Source organism: Heterocephalus glaber, unplaced genomic scaffold, assembly GCF_053883595.1.
Source record: "Heterocephalus glaber isolate CG9 unplaced genomic scaffold, H.glaber_assembly_v1.0 deba00001509, whole genome shotgun sequence".
NCBI lineage: Eukaryota > Metazoa > Chordata > Mammalia > Rodentia > Bathyergidae > Heterocephalus > Heterocephalus glaber.
Genome location: NW_028258325.1, coordinates 53,575,807 through 53,587,314, shown reverse-complemented (window position 1 = coordinate 53,587,314; position 11,508 = coordinate 53,575,807). Strand labels below are relative to the sequence as shown.

Sequence of the window (11,508 nt, the reverse complement as noted above, 5' to 3'; positions counted from 1 at the left end):
TTTTTTGGTACCAGGGATCGAACTCGGGACCTTGCACTTGCGAAGCAGGTGGCAGAACCACTGAGCTAAATCCCCAGCCCTTTCCTTTTCTTTTTCCCTCTTTTCTTCCTTCCTTTCTTTCTTTATTCCTTCTTTTTCTCCCTCCTTCCCTTCTTCTCTCCCTTTTTATTGACAAATCCTGCATTGTATCCATATGTACTACACATTTCTGTGCCAATTTCCATCTTTAGATCCATTAAAACAAATGTTGGCTTCAACAGTACAACTCCTTCTTATTATCAAACTTTAATTAAATTTTTAAAAATTCAAATGTAAATATGATAAAAAGTAATTTACATTCCCACTGAAAGAGAACATTAAATAAAGAAAATATATAAAGAAAAAAATTAAATGTTAATGCTTACATCTTAGAATTCTGCTCAAGAAATAACTTCAAAGATAATGACAATACTTTCTCCAGTTCATGGTACACAAATCTCACTCTTGCAGATACTTGATAAACAACCACTCATACTCATTGTGCATTAATCTGTATTGACCACATAATAGATATACAAAGTCAGTTTGATTGGGGCTGAGAATTTCAACCTTCTATGTGACCTACAGAAGGTTGTCATGGATATTGGTCTCCATAGCCTTTACATTATAAGATTAAAAAATAAGTTTTTAAACAAATGTATGTTTCTAAACTATTATTGACAAATTGAATAGAATGTCTCTATAGGATAATAATAATATATGGTTTACCCTATGTCTTAGTTACTTTTCTTTTTGCTGAGACAAAATACCTGACACCCAAAGTTGAAGGAGGAAAGGTTTATTTAGCTCACAGTTTGCAGAGGTTTCAGTCCATGGTCAGCTGGCTCCAAGGCAGGGTAGCATGGCAGAGGACCACCGCAGAGGAGAAACAGTCCATGGCAAAGCAGGATAGGGAGAAGGCAACAAGCAGCAAGTGAGCAACAAGAAACCAGCAATCCCTTTTTATTCCTGATATCTTAATCATCCTACTCACCCTTAGGACAGGTAGCACTCACACCCAGGGTGGGAAACTCTTAATCCTACCCAGAACCATGCCAAACCAATCAGTGGACTGATTTAGTAATCACACGTTCATGATCCCAGCATCACACACTTCTAATCCAGCCACCCCTGAAAGCTCCACCTATGACTACGTGAGGATTCAGGAGGACATCTAGACACAAACCGTAATACCCTAACATCAAATTTTTCCAACACTTATGTTAGAAACTGAATTTTCATTCATTATTTTTTATAGTCTGTGCAATTCAAATAAAATATTTCCAAGCCTCTTGTGGAAGAATTGAGAATTGAGCATAACTGCATCATTAGTTTACCCCACTCATCCAATAAAGACATTTTATTGAGTGTCTGCTATAAACAAGGTCCTATTCCACTGTTTAAGTTTACTGTGCTAGACGAGTCAGACAAAAAACTTTTGACTTTTGGAAATAATAGTCTAAGGCCAAGAGATAATAAACAATAAACAACAAATAAACTCCTATAAAGTTAATTTTAATTATTATTATTTTCTTTCAGACTTACTTGCTTTAGAAACAAAAGAAAGAACTGTAAATCCAAGGGCAAGTGTTACTGGGAGGTATTAGGAAAAATTAGATGTCCATCACCTTCCTTGTGGTCTGCTCACTCCTTAGTCTTTAATATGCTCACATCCTCCTGCTGTCTTCTGTAGCTGCTTGTCAAGACGGGCTGTCAGCCATCACCTTCTGCGCATCACACAGACTCAAAGTGCTTTCTATCAAGAGAAGTAAGTACTGTCATCAGTAAGCATCGCCTTGTGCTTTTCAACTTTGCCATTGCTCCTTGATTGACACCTTTGAAATTCTGTTAGCTTTTCTTTCCTTTGTTTGCTTTACACAGAACAGAAGAGAATTTACAGTTGCTGTCCATTAGAAGAGAATTTACAGTTGCTGAGAGAAAGTCGAGTCTCATAAATCATACATTGGAGAAATATAACAATAAAGATGACTGAATTGAGATTATACACTTAGTTGCACAGAAGACTTCTGAAAATAACTAAAGTTTTCAAATCTTCAGGTATAGATTAAAATTTTATGGTGAAAAAAATAAATATATTAAATATTAACTGTTTTTCCTGTGTGTAATAATATTTTTATTACTTTTGAAGAACAAACTTTTGTTAAATAGGTCAAAATCAACAATTATTTGTAGAATCCAAACCTCTATAAAATAAATTATAAATTAAATATATTGATAAATTTCTTCATGTTGTTCATTATATAGCAGAAAGCACTAATTACTCCAGAGGTGAGTGCTGTGTCCTTGGAAGTCTCTCCACAATACAGATAAAATAATGTTAAGTTCTGCTCTTTGGCTTAAGAATTTTTGAGGTTGAAACTAAGAAATTGGGAACCATCTGTTTACTATCTCTTTAATTGAAAATGCATATATAAATATATTTATTTAATAAAGTACAGATATTTATCACTAAAAAGCTAATGTGATGCTACAGCAAAACTATTAGTAACAAAAAAATGTTACCAGGGTCAGGGATTTAGCTCAGTGGCACCGTGCCTGCCTAGCAAACAGAAGGTCCTGAATTTGATCCCTGGTACCAAAAAAAAATTCTACACAATGATGGTCATAGATATTCTTTGTTTTTTTTCAGAGTGGATTTCTCAGTTGAAAGTTCTACTAAAAGATTGAGATATGTTCAGTAACTCATTATAGTAGATAACATGGATTCAAAATATTTTTCCTTTAAATCCTGTAGACATTCTCATCACAGAAATATACACAGAATATCAAAGTGAAGATAGACATTAATGAAATAATGAATAACTTATCAGGTAAATAATTAAAAATGAACCTAGTAGAAATGGAAGTATTGATTTTGAGTGCAAGTATTTAACATTTCATAATTTCCTAATTATATAAGGATTCCATATTTCTAAGACTCTAGTTTTCTGATTAATGAGCAGATATGTAATACATATTTTATTTCTATTTATAGCATTATATATTTATAATTAACAATAAAATAAATACAAAATTAAAAACAGAAAAATTGGTTGAGCAAGTGATGAATAAAAATTATATATAGATGTTTGCTCCAATAAATACATTTATAATTCCCTGTGTTTTATATATTTATTTATTTCTCAAAACTTTTCAGGTTGGCTACAATGCAAAATTACAAAAGATTGTTGTACGTGGATATACTATATGTGAGTTCTCATTTCTGGTCCCAGGATACCTGGGTAGACACACAGAATGACAACTGTAGTGCTCTGTAAAAGTAAATTTGTCCCTCTAAAATTCATTTCAAGTATATTGAGATAGAAGCTTTAAAGAGATGAGTAAGATAAATGAGGTCATAATAGTGGGTGCCCTAATTTCTTATTAGTAGAGTTCTTACTGGAAGTGTAAAAGACACCCAAGGTGCACATCCACAAAGGAAATAGTATGTGAAGACACAGTGAGAGTCCAGCTACCTGGCCTCAGGTGAAATCAAACCTACTCATACCTTCATCTTAGACTTTCAGACTCTCCAACTATGAGAAAATAAGAGATACTTATTTTACGCTGGTGAGTAGCAAACCCACACACAAAAGTATGGCAACATTTCTGCTTGGGACCAACATTCTGTTGACCTCTTTAGTGCTATTTTTCTTTTTTTTTGGTACCAGGGATCAAACTTGGGACCTTGCACTTGCGATGCAGGTGGCAGAACCACTGAGCTAAATCCCCAGCATTTCAGTGCTATTTTTCAAAACTAGTCTCATCCCTAATCCACAGTGGTGAGACAGGTAAATATGGGACTCTGTTGTAGGTCACAGAAGGATTAATAAATTTTGTTTTAAATAATATAAATTACAAGACGATATCTTAGTGTCACAGGTTTAGGTTTTTTTCCCCTCTATGTGCAAAAAAAAAAAAAAAATACATACACTCAAGGATGATATTCTGGAATTTCTTACCAATCAAAATTTGTAGCCCAAAGTCTTATTTTTTGATAATATCTATATCAGATCTAGATGTGGTTCCTCTTGGAGTGAAAATTTAAGAACAACAGCAAAATGATAAAAAGAAAGAAAGGGGAGGAGGAAGAGAGAAAAAAGGGAAGAAAGGAAAGAGAGAGAAAGAGGATGAAGAGAGGGAAAGAGGGACGCTCACTCAGTCCAGTGGTAGAGAAACAAGGTCTTACTTTTTTTTAAAGATAGAAATTGAAATTTTTCTCCCTGAACTTCTCTCTGAACTTCCTTCATTGAGTATTAATACTGTACTTTGAGAAAAGCAAGGAAGCCATTATTCTATGAGTTTCTACTGGATGTTCTGAATATTTGACTATTTCATTATATTACTTGAACAAAACTGAAAAAAGCTTTAGACAATATTTACTCCTTGATGACTTGGCAACTTCCTCAGTTAAATTTCTGTCCACAAAATATTAGATACTCAAGAATAAATTTCCATTACAAATTGTCAAACTCATCCTGCATGCAAAACAGAAATGTATGTCACCTATCTGTATCAAAACATCATTAATTTTTCCTGAATTGTTTGTTGATTTATTGATTCTAGTCACACCAGAGCCACAATTATTTTTAAGAAATAGCCCTTCTCTTAATTCAATAGTGATCCATTGGACAAATAAAGCATTAAATACAGTATGTTCTGTATCTTTTTGAAACTTTTTTTTAAAAAAATACACATTTTCTTTGACTACATCCAATCAGTGGAGTATCTCAATATAAGACATCTTCATACAACACATTGCTTCATGTTATGAAGCATTTATCTTTCAAGACTCAGTTTTTGCAAACCAATTTACCCTTATTCATGCATTTGTCTGTATATATTTATATCTCAGTTCAATCCAACACATGGAGCTTAATCCAGTGAGCATGTTTTCCACCTTTGTACTCCCATCATTCTTATATATTGGATAAATTCTTCAGATGCCTGTAAGTACTCAATCTCTTTTCACCTCTTTTAGTAGATTTTTCATCACTGGGACACATCACACACAATTCAAAGGAGAGTTTTATTTTGGTTCATGTTTTAGAAGTTTCAGTCCTTGCACAGGTGACAGCATGGTGGAAGGACATGGGTAGAGGAAAGCTGCCAACCTCATGGTGGACAGGAAGCAAACTGAGCAGAGGAGCCAGGAAGAGACACATGCTCTTCCAAGTCATACCTTTAATGACCCATGTCTTCCCACCAAGCTCTTTCCACTAAGAGCGACCAGCTATACAGTCCCTACAGTCCAATCACCTTTCAAACACTCTACTTTTGAGCACATGAGATTGCGGTGGGAACCTCCTGATACAAACCTTGACATTATTCTGTTTTCACTTTAGCTGTACTTTAACACCTGTACAGGTCACCCTGCTGTTGTCTTCTTCATAGATGTTGCTCCTTATGCAAATGTCCCATTCTCCTCAGATACTGGCCATGCCAATTTATCCTCCTCAGCCCACTTGTGCTCTAACACACTGCACTCAAAATTGTTTACAGAAGAGGTCTCCTGTAATACCTTACCTCAAGTGTCCTTGCAGGTGGGCACCCTCTCCACTGAACTTGGCATAAATCACGCTATATAAGGCTCCTCCTAAGAAAATTGGTGTGGCAAAAAAAAGAATAATTTTACAATAGAGAAGACTCTATTCTTTCTAGAGAAGAAATAACCAAGGTAGCATCAATGTAAATGTGTTGAATAGAAGAGTGTGCCACTTAATAGGATACAATTAGAAAAAATTATTTTGAAATAGTCCTGCCAAGTATGCATAATTTGAGAATAGTCATAAAGAAACAGTTACCAAACTGAAAAGAAGGATTACTAATAATCACTGGCCTATAATGTTCAGAAGTGTCAAGGTCCTAAAAGTCAGTGTCAAGTGTTTTTTCTAAATAGAGGAAGTGTAAATAGGAATAAGGGAAAGCTACCTATGAGTCTAATCTGGGACATTCTTTTTTATAGACATTTTATAGAAAAGTTGCCAAATTTGAGTTGTATCTCAGGATTGTACAGTGGTAATATATGAACAATTTCTAGATTGTAACAATTACATTTTAATTGCATGAGAAAATTACTTTATTTCTAAGAAATATATTTTAAAATATTTAGAGGTCATGTCATACCTTATAGACATTTCAGACATATAAGAAATGTTTTAGAGTTTTATTTGGTCATAAATGTTTAATATAGGTATACATTGTGCAATCATAGTATTTTATTTTCCAGAAATATTCATGAACATCTGCTGTGAGACAATTTTTTAAATAAGAGTATAAGGCCTTTTCCTAATTTCCTATTTATTTCTCTTCTAGTTTGCTCTTTATATATATATATACATATATATATATATGATAAATGTATCATATATATTACATATATTCATGCAATATTTGAGCTTGTGTGACTGACTTATTCCACTTAGCATTATGTCATTTTGTTATCAAGTTGTATCCATTTACCTATAAAGTTCAAATACTTCATCAAATTACAAATTCCATTTTTTTTGCATTTTAATAAGAAATCCATTATTTTATTCATTCATAAATGACTGAAAAAGTATATCTTCATGTTAAAACACAACCTACATATAACATTTTAAAGCAATAAATTTTGTAACAGTCATATCAATATAGTAAGATGTCTTCAGTAAGTACCAAAATGTGAATAATAAATCATTCTCCATTGATTGTCCAATAACGGTCCTAATATTTTTAGCTCTGTTAAATTTTTTTGACCAAAACTGTGCCGGATAATAAAAAACATCTTTAAATAAAGTATATAATAAAGTATCAGACTTTATGTTTTTGTTAACATAAAAATTAGTCAGTCCCATAATAATTTGGTCAAAAACCCCCAATGAAAAACTCTTTAAATGCTGATGGAAACCTAGAATTTGGATGGCTGCTTTTTGGAGGGGGCCAAAGCAAGATGATGAAAGTAGTATTCAAAATCTCTAATTTACATTTGGTGGTACATTAATAAAAATCCTTAAAACAAAGTAACAGTTTGAACTCAAAGCATTCTTTCCCCCTTTAATTGTTTTCACTTACTGTTATGATTTTCCTCTTCTAAGAAGTCAAATAAGGAGCAAGTATAGCAGTTTTTTTCTCTGAACATGGGAACAGCTTGTACAGTAGTTATAAATTTGATTATATCCAGAGACAGACTCTCCCAAGGGAAGATTTATCAAGCAAGTCAGCATCAACTACAAATATTCACAAACAGCTGTTAAAACAGTTGTTTATGAATAATATGAAATGACATCTGCTCTGCTTCTTAAGATAGGGAGAGGAAGAGGGAGCAAAAGATTTTGTCTCATTTCTTTTCCTACATAGTTTTCATATTTGGCTCTTGAACTCATTTATTACATTAAACAAGAGAGAACTAAAGAAGAGAGATCCCATTGATCACAGTGGAAATGGTAAGTATATTAGAGGAAGAAAATAGTTGACAGTCACAAAGGGAGGTGAGGGGAAAAGAGCCAAATAGTATTGGTAATAGCATATAATATTATTTAATTAGTGAAGTATAGTATGATATATGTAATTACTATATTAGTGTATTATAGGAATAATATTAGTCACATTGAGATAGGGTTTGGAGAAATTTTCAGTGGTCAAATTCCATTTTCAAAACAATATTTCAATATGTATGCTATGTGGTTTCATTTATACTATTAGTTTATCTTCTTGAAAAAGAAAGTGTTGTGTTATTATCTGTCTCTTTTTTTTGTAAGAATATGTTCAGTTTGTCTTTTACTCTGAGCAGTCTCTTTGAAGATAACGATACACATTTATAGCTAAGTGGATGCACATTGAGGCCGTACTCTTAAGTGAAATAAATAGGACACATGTGTAAATAATGAATAGTTTCTCTGGTGTGAAAAAGTGAAAGTGTAAATAAGGATCAAAATGTATAATTGATATTGCGAAATAGGAAGAAAAGATCTAAAGGAATAGGGGAAGTAGGAGGGGTAGGGGAAAGGAAAGAAGGGAAAAGAAAGAATATGAGAAAAGGAAAAAAATGGAAATGAAGTCTTTGTAAATAGGGAAGAGTGGAGGGGGTGAAGGGAGGCCAAGGGAATGGGAAAAAAATAAGAACCAGGATTCATCATGTAAAGGTACAAGATCTCAATGATGAATGTAACTGTATTGTATACCTAAAATGTACCAATAAACTTAATGGGAAAAATGTGTTTAATTCATTTAAGAAATGAGAGATTTGTTGTGACTGAAGCAGAGTAAATACAAGGGATTTTGGAGCAGAAAGAAATAGAGAATTAGACAGAGGCCAGACACGTAAAGCATTGAAGTTAATAACAGAAGTCTAAATTTTCTCTCCTAAGAGTGTTGGAGAGCCTTTAAAAATGTCTAAGCTCAATTCATTTGCTTAGAAAAACCACTGAAGACCAAAACAAAAAGAATCATAATAAGTGTGAGATGTGCCTGGAGATCAAAGGAGGTTCCCGATTATACTAGGTAGTGTGGAGCATGTTAAACATCTTATGATCAATTATTAGAGTGTCAGGGACCCACTAAGTGTTTTAAAGTGATTATGAGTGCTTATTAGATTTAACATTTACTTCTAACACAGGAAATAAAGATGTATTTCACAACATTTTAGGTATGTCAAATAATGAAACTACAAGTAACATGTTTTGGTCATAAATACCCTATTTTCAACTTCTTATAAGTACATAGCCTTCCTTTAGAACTCAGTAGATAGAAAGAAGCTCATAATAAACTACATAGATGTGATATTTTGATATAACATAGAAAAAAATCTAAGTTATTTTATTATATAAAATTTATTTAACAATTATGTTTTTCAGTACCGGTCATTGAGCTCAGGATCTTCACACTGAGCTCCCCCCAAGCAACTAAGATACCCAGCTTAATAATCTCTTTGTCACCTTTCTCTGTATCCATTCTCTACTTCTTGATATTATTTTCCAGCATCTCTAAACTAAGTAATCTGGACCAGAATGTTTCAATTAGAATTTACTGCTGGAAAAACACAAATTAATTTATTACTTAAAAAAAGAGAAGGAAGCAACTAGTCATCAGACAGTCCACAATTAAATTATTTTCAATCAAGATGACAACAAAACTCCATTCTGTTGGTAAGTAGATGGTTATAAGTATGGACATGTTGCAGCATTACAGTCGCCAGAGGTCCTGTATATTTAAAGTTGGATGCAATTTCAGTGGATAGAGTTGTGCTACCATAAGTGATCTTTCTTCCCTTTGAAAAATATGTTAGAAATGACACATGTGAGAATGCTGAAATTGGTTGGTTGGTTTTATTAAATGTCACTGGCACACTCAAGAAAAAAAATGACAGGCTCAAACCAATTAACCAAAAAGTCAGTCAATTATGTACAAATGAATTCTGTGAAAGGCAAAAATCCTCTAGAAGATAATTTCATGATACTGCCATATCTTTTGCTGAAACTACACGTAGGACCTAACTTTCACAGAGGGTAACTGTGAAGAAGGCTTATTCAAAATTCGGGAAATGTTCCTCGACTAAAGTTATAGCTCTGATGGTGTTTGTTAAACTCTGGCTCTTGGTATAATGATATCTACTTGTGTATGCTCAAGAACCGTGGTCTTTGAACACTTCTACATTAGTCTAATCACACATTGATAAGCATCAACTGAGATAGGTGCCTCAAATAATACTCATTCTCATCTGTTGCCATCACATTCTGTAAGTACTCTATATCCGCAGCTAGGTTCAAGTGCCAGTATTGGCAGACTACACACTCATTGCTCTATTTCAGATAGGAAGGAGCAGCAACAAAAGCCTCATGACTGATATAAGAAGAAGGAAAACATAACTTTGAATAGATCTTGTGTTACTGGAATCAAAGGGTGACAGACAAGTAAATGTAATTGAGAAAAATTTATAGATCACTTTTGTAAAATAAGTGAATATCTTTGACCTGATCTGAATATGATGATGCTTGGTTGTCTTCTTTAGTCTTGAAATACAAAACAGATGAAACAAATGATCAGAGAAACAAACAAAACAGTAGTTTACAGTAAATGAATTGGAAATAGAAAATATTATGGTGAAGTACTGAGGACTTGGTCAAAATCTTAACCTAGTCCAATGATGATGAAACTTCTAGAGCCTTTAATGACACAAAGAGCCTGCTGTGGAATGCATGCCAAAGGTTTGATCCCACTGGTCTAGTCTCATGCTAAAAGAGATCTATTTCATAAGACTAGAGAAATTTAAATTAACTTTCCTTGAAGAAACCAAAGATTACTTTTTTTCTGGGAAGTAATAAGCAATATACAGGGAGAGCTACTGATACATTTAAAACAAACAAACATAAAACAAACAAAAGCCAGAAAACCAAAATAGAACATAAAACAATACATGTCCTTTCTAGATGAATATTGATTACAGAAGTTATTACAGAACTAAGCTATTAAGAGTCACTAAGGATAAGATTCCAAAAAGCAGAACCCAGTGGAATATGTAACTGACAAGAAGAATTGCACACAGTAACTACAACCAGAACGAAAGCTGGAATAACTCGCAGAGATATATGGGGAATGGATAACAAACCATGGAGTTCCTAAGGATCAGATGAATGAGAAAGCAGGGATGGTATTATTTAACCTGCCTTACAAAACTCATTCAAGTGCTAATGAACCAAAATTTACTTTCAGCTGCCTGTCAAGGATGGGGAGCCTCTAGAAATGGTTTCTTTACCTGCCAATAAAGAAAGGACACAGAGCTGAATCCATGAAATCAGCGGGAGTGAACAAGGCAGAGCTGCTTATCTTCATTCCTCTAGCCCTTATATTAGTCCTTATCAGATGTTACATCATGGTGTCCTGTCATGACTGTTTTGCACACGTGTAGTTGTCTATGCTGTCATTATTACATAACTGTCTCCCATTATGTGCTTGCCCCTGACAGTGGGGTTATGTCCTCAGCAGTCCTTAAACACCTGGGCTTTAATGCATCTTGCTACACTGCCTTAATAGTAGATTATGAGCTCTCATTAAGTTTTCAGTTTTCAAAATAAGAGAAAATCATTGAAGTCTGACTTACATTGAAGAAGATCAAGAAACTCGCATGAAGTACATATTGTCACCCCTTCCAATTCTCTACAGGCACACACATCTATTTTTCAGTTTGATAGAGAATAAGAGTGGCACTACAAGAAGAGGAGAAATCCTATCATAGCATTCTAGTGAATAGAGGACATAGAGAAAGCAGGTAAGAAATGGAGTGATCCAAATCCATCTCTCAGTAATTTGTTCAGGGCCCCACACTGTGGACTTTCTTTGGCCTGAGGCCTGTGGCCATAATCAGATGGATATATAATAACTGGCCAGATTTTCCTGTCAGATCAGTAACATAAGGAAAAATATTAAAGTAGGAAATATGAAATGAAAGCTCCTGAAACTTCCTCATCCTAAGGTATACAACAGAAACAATATTACAACACATGCAATGATGGC

The 11,508-nt window shown here is 33.7% G+C and overlaps 1 long non-coding RNA gene across 1 annotated transcript; it reads right to left on the bottom strand.

Moving 5' to 3' along the window:
- Window positions 1-405: 405 nt before the first annotated feature.
- On the bottom strand, window positions 406-11,004 carry LOC110350227 (uncharacterized). Its single transcript, XR_002396670.2, has 3 exons — window positions 10,751-11,004; window positions 5,545-5,614; window positions 406-1,774 (listed from the first exon to the last, which is right to left on the bottom strand). It is a non-coding gene; the product is annotated as an uncharacterized LOC110350227 (long non-coding RNA).
- Between the last annotated feature and the right edge of the window lie 504 nt (window positions 11,005-11,508).